The sequence below is a fragment of the Pseudopodoces humilis genome, chromosome 5, assembly GCF_049639895.1.
Source record: "Pseudopodoces humilis isolate 2021_Gansu_Grassland_sample_001 chromosome 5, ASM4963989v1, whole genome shotgun sequence".
Classification (NCBI taxonomy): domain Eukaryota; kingdom Metazoa; phylum Chordata; class Aves; order Passeriformes; family Paridae; genus Pseudopodoces; species Pseudopodoces humilis.
In genome coordinates, this window is record NC_142204.1 from 2,933,507 (window position 1) to 2,945,742 (window position 12,236).

The window sequence follows — 12,236 nt, forward strand, 5'->3', positions numbered from 1 at the left end:
ATTTCTTTCAAATGCAACTTTTGAAATGACCTTTTGATACATAGTCTATGAAACATACCAGCTGAATTGTTGGAAAGATGCATTATCAAATTAAAACACAATTGCTAGCACAAAAGGAAACTTGGTTAGCTATTTTGGTACTTAAGTAAATCTTTTTCTTTTCTTTTTTTTTGTGTTAGCAGCATTTAACATCCTGAAAGTTTGGCATGCCAAATAAAACCTTTCCTATAAAAGCAGTGCTGAAAAGGCCATGATAAAACAGTTTAAAAAATTCTCCCTTTAATAACATGTCCACTGAAGTTAAAACTAGCTCTGGAAAGTGACTTTCATAACCCTTTCATATTCAAATTTATCATGGGCAGACATTCTTTCATTTACATATATACATGAATAATATAAATTTAAATATTTCTCCACATTTCAGTCACACTGCAGAGCAGTCAAAAGTGTATTTGATTAAATTTGTACCTGCAAAAACTCTGTTTCCAAAGTAAGCACAACCTGCTGTGTTTTCACCTGAGCTGCTGTGCAGCCAGCTTATTTTCTGAGCCCCTAAGTCAGCTCAGTGCCCCACAGTCTCTGCTCTCCTCCTGTTTCACAAAGAAGCAGCTGCTGTTTGACCTGCCAGTACCCACTGAGTGTCCACATATATTCTGCTACTTCCTTCTTCCCTGAAAAAAGACAGCCAAGATCAGTGCTGAGCCCTAAATCCATCAGTCAGTTCAAGAGATGTACAAGCTGCTGGTCTCCTGTGCTGAGAACGTGGGTTTTACACCCGCCTGAGGAACACCTGGCACCTCCTGCCTCGGATGCAGGTAACAAAACCAACTAGATGTGTATTTGACAAGTGAAATCCTGTGGAAGGGTGGTGTTGCTTTCAGTGGGTACATACTTGCTGATTTGGCTTAGTGTATTTATTACATTTTAGTTTGTTGCATTTTCTTTGAAATCTTTGCTCCTTGCAGAACCTCTTTAGTGGCACAAGCACATTCTGCCCCACAAATTTATCACATAGCTTGTTTGGCTGCTCTAAGACTCTTTTTATGGAGTGCAGTCCTTAACAGCTGCCTCCAGTAAATTACTCCCCGTGCTGAGTGCTGCTCAATTCATCAGCAATTACAACCTTTGGGAAGCATCCTGAAATCGTCCCATGACTTGAAAGGATACAACTATTCATTTTCTCAGCAGAATTTGCCAGCTCACTGTGCACTCCCTGTTCCATTTCAGCGACTGCCTGGGCCAGAGCAGCTCCCAGCGCTCCTCCCCAGCTCAGGCTGCCACTGAGCTCTTCAACACTTCCTATCAGCTTTTAATTCTTATCATCATCTGCAACCACGCTCAATTTGCTGCTCTGCTTCACAGTTTACCCTGTGATTAGCTTCTGAAGAGTCACCAGATCCAAAACACACAAATTATCCCCGCTGCTGTTTGGTGTCCCCACTTTACTTTCCGTCCACACGTTGTTTAAGATAGCACTTATTTAATAATTCTGTTTGTCAGAATCTTTTATGATTTGTAGCCTTTTTTTTTTTTCATACGCCTATCTGTAACAAATTCTGTACCTATCTTCCTTAAAGTGGAGAAAAACCCCCTTGGTTTAAAACTCTCTCAGAATAATTCCACTGCTCTGACATCTTAATCTGACAAATACTTGGTTTGTATTTGTACTCGCTCAATTTTATGGATGTGGCGAAACAGATATTTAGAGTAGAAGGAATGTAGTGTATTAGAATGTAATACATTAGAATTTCAAGCTTCAGCCTTTGAAGTCAGCATGACAAACTGAGTTTGAAGGCAGCAAGAAGGCTGAGCAGCAGATTTTCACATTGGGGAAAGAAACCAGCTCTCATGACTAAATACTTGCTCACTGTAAGGCACAACACGGCTTAAACACAAAAAGCCTCAGAATTATGTTTTGTATGAAGAGATATTGAAAATCTGAAGTCACAAATTTTGATTATTAAAAAAAAAAATCAAGCAGCTTGTTCTGCCAAGCAAACACAAAAGTCTTAAGTCATATTTAGCTGATACACAAACAAACCACTTGCTATTAGATAGTTGAGTAAAGGCAACAATATCTCCTGCCCCTCATGCAATTTTCCAGTGCTTTTGAAAATGCCAGGACAGCTACCTTGACAAGACAGTTTCAATGCTGTTGCAATTTCATGCAGTGCATCTGTCACTTGGTTCAAGAAACCTCCTGAATGTGAACACAAATAAACCCTTTACCTTAGTTATTGATAATTAGTTCAAATATTTATAGCAGCATCAAAAAGCTACTCGTGACTCCCCAAAATTATCAAACAATTTGATCCCATTCAACCTAAATGTTTCAGGAAAAAAAAAAAATATTAGGAAAACTCTTTCATTTGTTTTAATTAAGTGCATGATGAAGAAAAGTAAAGAAACACAAAAGGGTAGCAGGATGTGCAAGGCATTATTATCCCCTTGCACAGCTTTCTCTGCTGTGTTTCCCATCTCAAATGCTCTTTCATCTCTTATAACCAGTCAGTCCTGCAGCAAAAGTCACCCCTGCACACTGCAAAGCCACTGTCAACCAGGAGTCTATTAATAAACTGCATTTCCTCTTTTATCCTCCCTTTCACCTCAGCCCAATCTCTGCTGGTGTCCTAGACTTTAAAACAAACATCCTTCACAATTAACTGCATGATCCCTCTTCAATTAGGCCTCAAGTATCAACAGTTTGCTTGTGAATATGGCCAAAAATGAGCAGGTGTTGGGAGTCCTGCAAAAAAAAAAAATAATCATGCCTGCTTAGGGAAAAAAATGCTTTTAACAAGGAAAGCTAAGTGAGATTTCAAGAAAAAAAGAATAATAAAAAATAGATACAGTAACAAGTAATAATAGGACAAATATCAAGGCATTTATCCTTAAGTATATTAAAATAATATAAAATAAAATATATAATGTTATAAAATAAATATAAATATATAATATCAACCAAAGTAAGACATATAATAAAATCAATTTAAAATAGTTATTAATATTGTATTTAGGCAAATAAAAAAATATCCACAAAATTTTCTCCACAACAAATAATCCACCTAGGACTTCTCTGCTGCCATCAGCTTTATTTTTGAAGGGGTATTGATGGTCAGCAGCTCTGTGAATGACAAAGGTCCAGTCTTTATAACAGAGAAACCATTCCTGAGACAGATGTACATTGGTTCTTCACTGGTCAGCAGTTACAGGTGGCAATCCTGATTGTGATTTTATAAATGGGTAAAAATACCCATCTTTTGAAAAATGTCAAAATGCAAAAACACTCTTTGTCTTCCCCATTTGTAGCACGGCAGTCTCGTGAAAACAATGCAATTTATGTGCCAATTTATGTGCCATGTCATTTCCTAATAGGAGTTTGAAAGTAACAAAAACCCCCAGTTTATTTAAAATAAATTAAAAAAAAATTCCAAACCACTTTTTCTAGACAGGTAGAGCTGTGTAATTAAAGAAAATTAGATATTCTAGAGCCTGGTGCTCTTTTCCACTCCTCCTGAAGCCGTCAGTCCCACCCAGTAGCAGATCACAAATCATATGGAAACCAAAAGAGAAACAACTGAATCACGTGGGTATTTTAGAAATTATGGAGGAGGAAGGGCTAAGGAGAAAAGAATGCACAGGAAAGAACAGGAAAGCCAATAATGGTTGGAATGATTATTGTCTACTGATTAAGAAAATGTCATTGTTATCCTGTATCCCCCAAATTCTCCCCCAGCCAGAGCATGGGCTGTAACTCCAGCCTAAACAAAAAGCAGTGGACTATTAAAAATGAAATTCCCTAGTGAATGTAGCAATGTCAGATAAGGACACTCTCTCTCCACCCTTCCCCTTTTAAAAGTGTCACGGAAGAACAAAACAACAGGAAAAAAATTAAATTAATTAAATTTTAAATTAAAATGTACTCATAGCTCACTGTGCATTCAGTAAAAATGCCTCTTACTGCTATCTCCCAGCATTCAGCACTGCTGACCTACAGAATGTACAAAAAATGTTTAACTTGCTGCTTGATTTGCCATTTTTCATCTGTTTCTTCTCAAACCTCCTCCCGTTCACCCACACACACTTTCCCCACTCCTGCTGATTTTTTAAACAGCATTTCCTCGTGTCTACCTTGTTGTTCTGGCCCATTATTCTCCTATTTGTATCTTCACTCCAGCCACAGATTTTACAGATGGGAAACTCCTGGCAGAAATACATCCTGAGGATCCAGATGAAATGCTGCTGCTGCCCTCTGCTTTGGGACTTGTCTCAGAGCACAACCAAGAGCAAACACGAGTTCTGCTGCTTGTTGGACATCTTGCCTCGAGATAAACACCAAAATGCACATGAATGCCTAAGTAATACCTCTGAAATGATCCCTGGGGATTTTTCCATCCTCAGTGCACTGATATCCCAGAATTTCTCTGAGAGAAATTGCTGGCAGCAGCTTTGCCCTGTAATGTTTTCAGTTTCCTCTTAAGCAGGATGGAGCATCCAAAAGCTGGTAGAAAAGATGATGGCAAAAGAATCAATGCAGAAAATTGAAGGCCAGGCGCTACAAGTGCTGCAGTTTGAACACAAAATAGATGAACTTGATTCCCCACCACTGTGGCTGCTGTCCCCTTTGCCTCTCTCAAGCCACTCTGTATTTCTGAGGGGGGTTTTGAAGTTTTCTGTGTGTATTCACAGAATTCCAGTATTCACTCCTGCATCCAAGCACCACGAAACATGTCAATAGAATAGCCACAATAGAATAATGTTGAAAATGCTGTTTCCTTCAGGACCTCTCTGCAATCATAGCCATTGTCTGGCATGGCCAGCAGCACTAATTACACTGAATTTTAGTTTATGCAAGTCTGCACTTCGTTGCATCCTGGGTTTAGGTTTTAGTGCTGGATGCAGAGCTAACTGAGGTTCCTGCTAAGCAAACCTGGGGGTGGGGGAGGAAAAGACTGGCTGTGTCTCCCTCTCCTGCCTGAATTTTATCCCCTACACAAAGCTGAACTTCACCCCAGAATATTATTTACCTGCTTGTGTAAGGGGTCATGGGGGTAGAAGCATTTCAAGCAACTGAAGACAGAGACAGACAAAAAATACAGCTCTGTCCAGGCAGGGGACAATGACAAGGCACCCAGAGAGCCCAGGGGGGATTTGTAAATGTGTTCACATCCTTCTCCACAGTGCAGTGTAGCAGACAACATCTGCCAAAACCAGTGCTGGTTCTGCCACTTTCAGAAAGTGTTCTGATTTTCACTGACAATTTCTGAAATCTAATACTCTTCCCTGAGTCCTTCCCTAAGAAGGAGCGTGCTAAATTCATTAGCAGCACTCCTTTCAGTAGGAGGGATTGGATGAATTTATTAAGAAAATTTGTTGTCATAATTATCAACCAAAACAGAAGACTTAATATATTAATGCAAGACCTGTCCCCAGAACAGTAATTGCTACCTGAAAGAGAAGGTTTTCAGTGGAAAAACAAGATTAAAAATGCCCTGGAAGTCTTCTTTTCCCTACTACGATATTTTCCAGTGATCCACTGTTAAAGAAATATTCTAGCAGAACAATTAAGATAGCTATCTTTTATTTTGAGAAAGGGGAGAAATATGAAGATCAACAGGAAGAGCTGAATGAATAAACTTCAGCTAGATCATGGTCATAGCCTTCACCCTTATTATTGCCACACTAATAAAGATCCTGCTTGAAAACAGGTTCTTCTTCTGGCATGACAACCTATTTCCATCCCTTTCACTCAGGTCTGACCCATGATTTATAATTAACCATACTGAAAGAAAATAAAACAGCTTTACAAATAACAAAAGCTTCAAAGACTTAAAATCCCCATTGCAACAAAGGAACGTTAATAAATATGCCAAGCACTGAAGCCACCACTCACTGCTACTTTTAATTAGAGAAATAACCACCTCATTTAAAGCAATGTGAGTATTAATTACCAAGATCAAGATCATTATGCAGTCCTTGCAGAATGTATCACCACAGCTGGAAAATCTTGTATAAAAGAAAAATGAAAGGATTAAAAAAAACAGCCCAAAAATCCAAACAAAAAAGCCACACATAGTGAGCAGTCTAAAAAGGAAGGAGTCCATGGCATATGAAGGAATATGCAGAGGAAAGCAGAAAAAAGGGATTATAATGTACCATTAGAATCAGTATTCTTGGTAGTAGAGTAGTAACCTGGCAAAAGATCCCATATTTACCCATAAATCCCAATTCCAACGTGGCTACACCAACACATTTCAGTATCTCCACTCGAACAGAGATGTACAAAAACTTGTCCTGGTTTGGGGTTTTGGTGGGTTTGTTGTTTGTGGGGTTTTTTGGTGGTTTTGTTTTTTTTTTTAATTTTATTTTTTTTAATAAAACCAGAACTGCCTTGAAACCACTGACTGGTGAATTCTGCTGACCCAGCACAGAAACCACAGCTGTATTTCCCTTCTTCATAATCCCTAATTTACTTTTTTCCCTCCTTATTTCCTTTTATTCTTTGATACATCATACTTCAAATGAGATCACTAGATTTCAAAAGAGGGCACTCCAGATACTAATTTGAAAGTCACTCTGCAGTATACACCAACTTTTAAGCCATCACTTTAGAAATGGAAACTTCCAAAAACTTCTAAAGTATATAAAAGTTATAAAGTATATAAAGTAAGACAATGTCTTCAGGTGTTGTTTCAGACAAAGTTTTCTTCTCATTCAGGCCAAAAAAATGAAAGAACTCGCAATATAGTTAAAAAACTGCTGCAAGTTGCCCAAATGAAACTGGCTTAACCACCCATCCACATTTATTAGCCAGTTAATAACTGTGTCATGACACAGGGACAATATTAAAACTGGCGTGGTTCACAACAAACTGAACTGAAACCATATAATGACATACTCCAACCAGACTGTAAAAATTTACATGAAGAAGGAGGAGGGGGAAAAAAAGACAGGAACACTCTTCAATCCATCTCTAATTTGGTGTAATATAAACATGGCAAGATTAAATTTTTGTTTTCTGAATTATTCTGAATTTAAGAAAAAAAATACTCTGAATTATTCTGAAGTTATTGAAGTCCATCAGCTACTCACATAGAGAACCAATTTCTATGTCTGTAGTAGGTTACAATTTTGAATTAAACAAGACAAAGTTGAGTAGGAGCAACATCCACTGGCTTCCTGATGACCTTAAGGCTCCAAACCATTGTGGACCACCCACTGATGATTGATTAATTAGCTAAATCATCCTTGATGATTGAGCTTTGTTTATTGAATCTTTACCTCTTTCACCAGTAAAGTACTCTGAATGCAAACTAACATCTTGAAGGGCTCAAAATTCACCATGGCAAGGGTTCATGCTTTGTGGCTTTGTAAGGTTTAGATGTTTTATATGGTACAAAAGAAAAAGGAAAGACAGTTTCCATGCAGTTCAGTGAAACCAGGAAAGGCTCTGTTTAATAAAGGTGAACAAATAGGTGCAATTGAAAAGTTATTGATCACACCACAACAAATCAGCAATGATGAGCATAAGGGTAAGCTGGGGAGCTGAATAGCAAATCTGAAAGTTTTAAACTTAAAATAAATAATAAAATTAAAATAAATAATAAAAAATAAATAAGCAGATACTACTCTAGTAATGCATACTATAGCATCATTAGAATATATATCTATAAAATATTTCTAATAATATATTTTATATAAATTTTTATACATTTTATATTTTTATATATTTGATGCATTTTGTATATTTATACCGTATTTACAATAACTATAATAAATATATAAATATTCTATATTTTATCTATTGTATCTATAATTCTATATAATTATATTTTATATATATATCTATATATACTATAATAATAAATATATAATATTCTGTGCTATAGACTAGCACATACATTCTAATGATGCTCTTCAAACTTCCCTAACTCAAATAATGTGCAAACAAGGTTTCACTAGACTGACATGCAAAATCTCATGACTTTGGGTGGCACAATCTAAACCAAACATCACCAATAATAAAAGCAATAAAAATAATAACTAATATAATAAAAATAGAAATATATAATATATAAATATATAAATAATATATAAATATATAAATATATAAATATATAAATATATAAATAATATAATATATAAATAATGATAAATATACTAAATAATAAAAGGAATGGGGATTAAACAAGTTTTTAATGCCAGAAAAAGTCATCAGAGTATTCATATTCTCAGAAGTAATTTAAAATATTCCCCTAATATTGTCAGTGTACTTGCAACATCATGTGGATACTAAAGTATTAAAATAACACATGATTCCTGGAAAGTATTTGAATTAATTCCAAATCTAGTCAGCAAGCCTCCTAAAAGATACCACGTTTTCACTTGCCATGGACACATAAAGCATGTAAGAAGCAGAATTTGTTCTCAAAGATGTGGTTGGGAAGCTGGAGTGAATAGCAGCAACCACAGCAATAACTGAGTCAAACCTGTGCCCTGCTTCTGCACCAGACTGGAGCTGGTTCACAAGACACTTTTGGCAGAGAACTGAGTGTTTTCTTTAAAACTCACCCTGTGTTACAGGAATCTGATTTTTTTTTTTTTTTTTTTTCAAATTCTACAAAAACTACTTTGTCTTGAATCTGTGGGGGAAACTGCTGCTCCTCTACCTGTTGGATTTTTCATCTCTAGGAGGAGACACCATGAGAAGGGGCCCAGGTACACAGTGTCCACATGGTAACAACAAATAGAGACTCCAAAAATGAGGCAGAAGAGAGAAAAGGGAGGGAAAGCCAATTAATTTTTAAATAAAACTGGAGAGTAAGTTGCACTATAAGCTATTTTAAACCCTAGCAGCAGCAGCCACTGACTCTTACAAACAACAGATTTGTTCAGGTTTTCCATCTGTAACACCATCACTGGACCAACTGAGATGTTCAATTTAATACAGTCAAAAAACACAATTATTGTGTTTTCACTGAAAAACATGCACTAGAAAAAAATATTTTTCAAGGGAATATTTTTCTTTATTTTTTTCCCTTCTACTTGAAATACCTACTTGACACCAACCAGGAAACCCAAAATCATTTCCTACTCCACAGCAGGCTGGAGATACCAGAAGAGCTGTGTGATTTGTTTGCTTGCACAGAGGAGTGAAGTCAAACAGCCTGTACCACACAGCATTTCCTTGATGGTTTTTCCTCCTGAAGCATGAATCTGAAACAATAAACTTCAAGGACAACTCCCCCTCACCTGAGGTTGAAAACAGGCGTGTGACTGAGGATGCGCGACCTTGGCCGTGGTCTGCGCAGCTCTCAGCACTTTCAGACACATAAATAACTCACCTGCACCCCAGCATCAGCTGCACAGGTTTGTTGGGGTCACCAGAAAACTCAAGCATCAATTTTGTCTGCATTCATGCCCACATAACCCAAAAAAAGGAATATATTGCAATCCAGAGAGTGAACAAAAGGCGCTATCTGAAACATCTGAGCACGAGGGGATCGGTCCACATCGGGGCTGCAATTATTCAGCACAAAGTGAGTCAAGTGTAAAAGAACTCCCTGAACTGAGGTCACAGCTGACTGAAGTCACACCCTGCCACAGTATTTACAGTGTGCTTATGTAACTCAGCAATTGTTTCCTGGAAGAAAATAGGCAGAACAATAGCAGATCCCACAGTCTGTGGGAAGAAAATAGATTTCGACTTTTGGTGTTCCATGTATCTGGTTTTCTACTTGCAATCATTTATGTTTTGCTGTACAGACAGAATTTTTCTCATCCATTAATCTGGGCCAAGCCCTTCCTCTATGTGTATTTCCATTCCAGGAACATATATTCAGCAAATATCATATTTTTGAGGTTTTGTTTTGTTTTAAATTACCTGAACCAAATGCATGAATATGATTCTTTTCCAACTCAATTCACAGATTCCCATTTTCTAAAGCAGTCTATGCTCTAAATGCCCAGGCTTGCCAAGCTTACAGGTAAAAGTATATAGACTCTTTGAAATGTTAATGCCGTTACAATCACATATTTTGTTTTCCAGCAAACATCCAGTGATTAAGGATGACAAAATTAGCAACCTTTATAAAAGATAACTTGTAATCACCATAAAATGTGTTCTGCTGCAACTACCTCAAATGAGTTTGAATTTCACAAGAAAATTTTCCCCAGGAATTTGTCATTGATGGTTACCAAGCCAAATTCAACAAACTGTCACTAGGAAGGGATTTTGAAATGCTGCTACAGGTATTTTATTGCAACTTCCTCATTTATTCAATTGAAAACATTTGCTGAATCACTTTTAATGTCAAATTTTCTTAAAACTAATGTCAGACAGAGTGGGGCAGAAGCCCAAGATACCTTGCCCCCAGGAAACCTCAGCAGAACTATAACTTTTCTGAAAGCTCCCACAGGTTTTGAAGGAAGATAATTTTCAAAAAACTTTCCGAACGTGAATTTATTGCTCTTCAACTGGTGCTTTTATTAGAAATAAACGTGTGTGAAATAAGTGTGGGTGGGAAGGTGGAAAGGAGAAAGGGAAAGAGATAAAAAGCCATATGAGGTAATGATTTTTGATCCTTTCCTGGCTGGGGAAATTTGACTGCGCCATTCACTTCCAGCCTCAACAAGAATTGTTCTAGACGTGATTCTTGTGATCTTGCACATTACTTAATAAGCACCCATCTAAAATCCTCCTCCAGGATACCCTCCTACAGACCTCAGAAAGGTGAAATAATTATGTTTTCATGCTTCAAGACACCAATTTATGGGGATCTTGCACAAATGAGCCTCACTGGAGACCCTGCTGCTCCAGAACCCTGCCAGATTTTGGAGAGCAATGACATGACAACAAAGTGAGCTACAGCTCCAACTGGAATCAGAAGAATTACCCATGGAGACAGTCCTTAGAGCAATGAATGTTATCTTAAAAACTATTTTCCATAACACCCTTATCCTCCTGGCTACACCCATGTGGCAAGAAAATATCAGAGCCCTGAAAGAGATGCTAGAGGGGAGGGATCCATAGAAAATTTTTGTGGAACACAGCTACAAACATAAACAGAGTTCCTCCCACTTTCTAGGCAACCAAGAAATTATGCTGTTTATCATAAAACTATACCAGCTCCTCACTAATTTTGCTTATAGAGCTCTGAGCTGCCTAAACTAGAAAACATTTTCTATCCTGTGAGATTGAGAAGTGTATTTTTCCAGAAGGCACGCTAGATAAACTTTAAACTCGTAGCCAGTTTCAAAGGAAAAATATTTGCCCTACACAAAGCCTCTATTCAGCTTCCCTGTTTTCACTACAGTAAGAAAAATAGCTGTGCCCTGGGTAATTTGTTCATGTATGCCAATAAAAGCACATTGGACTAGAGCCAGCACTTCTAGCAAGCTCCCAAAGACTTCTGAAGTCCTATGAAAAGCAGAACTTTTTTTTTTCCCTCTACTTATCCTTTTTCTATTTGCCATTCCCAGAACTTAGTACTTGTTTCCAATATATTTGCCTTTATGCTACAGTGAGAAGAGACTGAAAGAAAAAAATAAGACTAAAGAATAAACTCAAAGCTCTCAAAGAAGACCTTGTATGAAAAAGAGCTTTCAAATATCTTCATACAATGTTTCAAATGTTAAGCATGTACTGTTTTCAACTCCATGCTATTTAAAAAAGATATAAGAGGCTAAAGAATATTCACATTTTAGACATGAAACATATAAAGAATTAAGGAGCATGCTGACATAAATACTTAGATTTTTATGCTTTCATGAAGGAATCTGATAAAGAAACTTGCTGCTGAACTAAGGCATGTCTGTGACAGATCTAGGGTATAAAAAGAGCTTGGACCAAATTATTGGGAAGTTATTCAGAACAAAGCAACCATATGTGATTCCCCAAAACTCAGTGTTTTTTGAAACAGCTTCCAAAACAATCACAGAAATGGGGCTGAAAAGGAAGTCTTCTCACAACCTTAAGGCAGGAGCAACTGTGCCAAGGTAATTCCCAAAAAGCAGTACTTCCCAACCTCTTCCTTGGGCCTCCAATAAGGGAAGCTATTAACCAAGCCTGGGAAACCCAGGGTCTCATTAGCCTTATTCTGAAGATGTTCTTCTCAATAAATAATCTAAATCTGTGTTGCAGCTCAAACTCACCTGGCATTGCTTCTATCCACACCCAAAAAATACACTAGATTCTTAATTTTAGAAAAAGAAAAAAAAGGTAATAATGTGAGTCA

The 12,236-nt window shown here is 37.2% G+C and overlaps 1 protein-coding gene across 6 annotated transcripts in view; it reads right to left on the bottom strand.

Annotated features, from left to right (window-relative positions):
- Positions 1 to 12,236, bottom strand: part of EPS8 (EGFR pathway substrate 8, signaling adaptor) — a 129,937-nt gene that overhangs the window by 54,397 nt on the left and 63,304 nt on the right. The gene's annotated exons all lie outside the window — the stretch shown is intronic.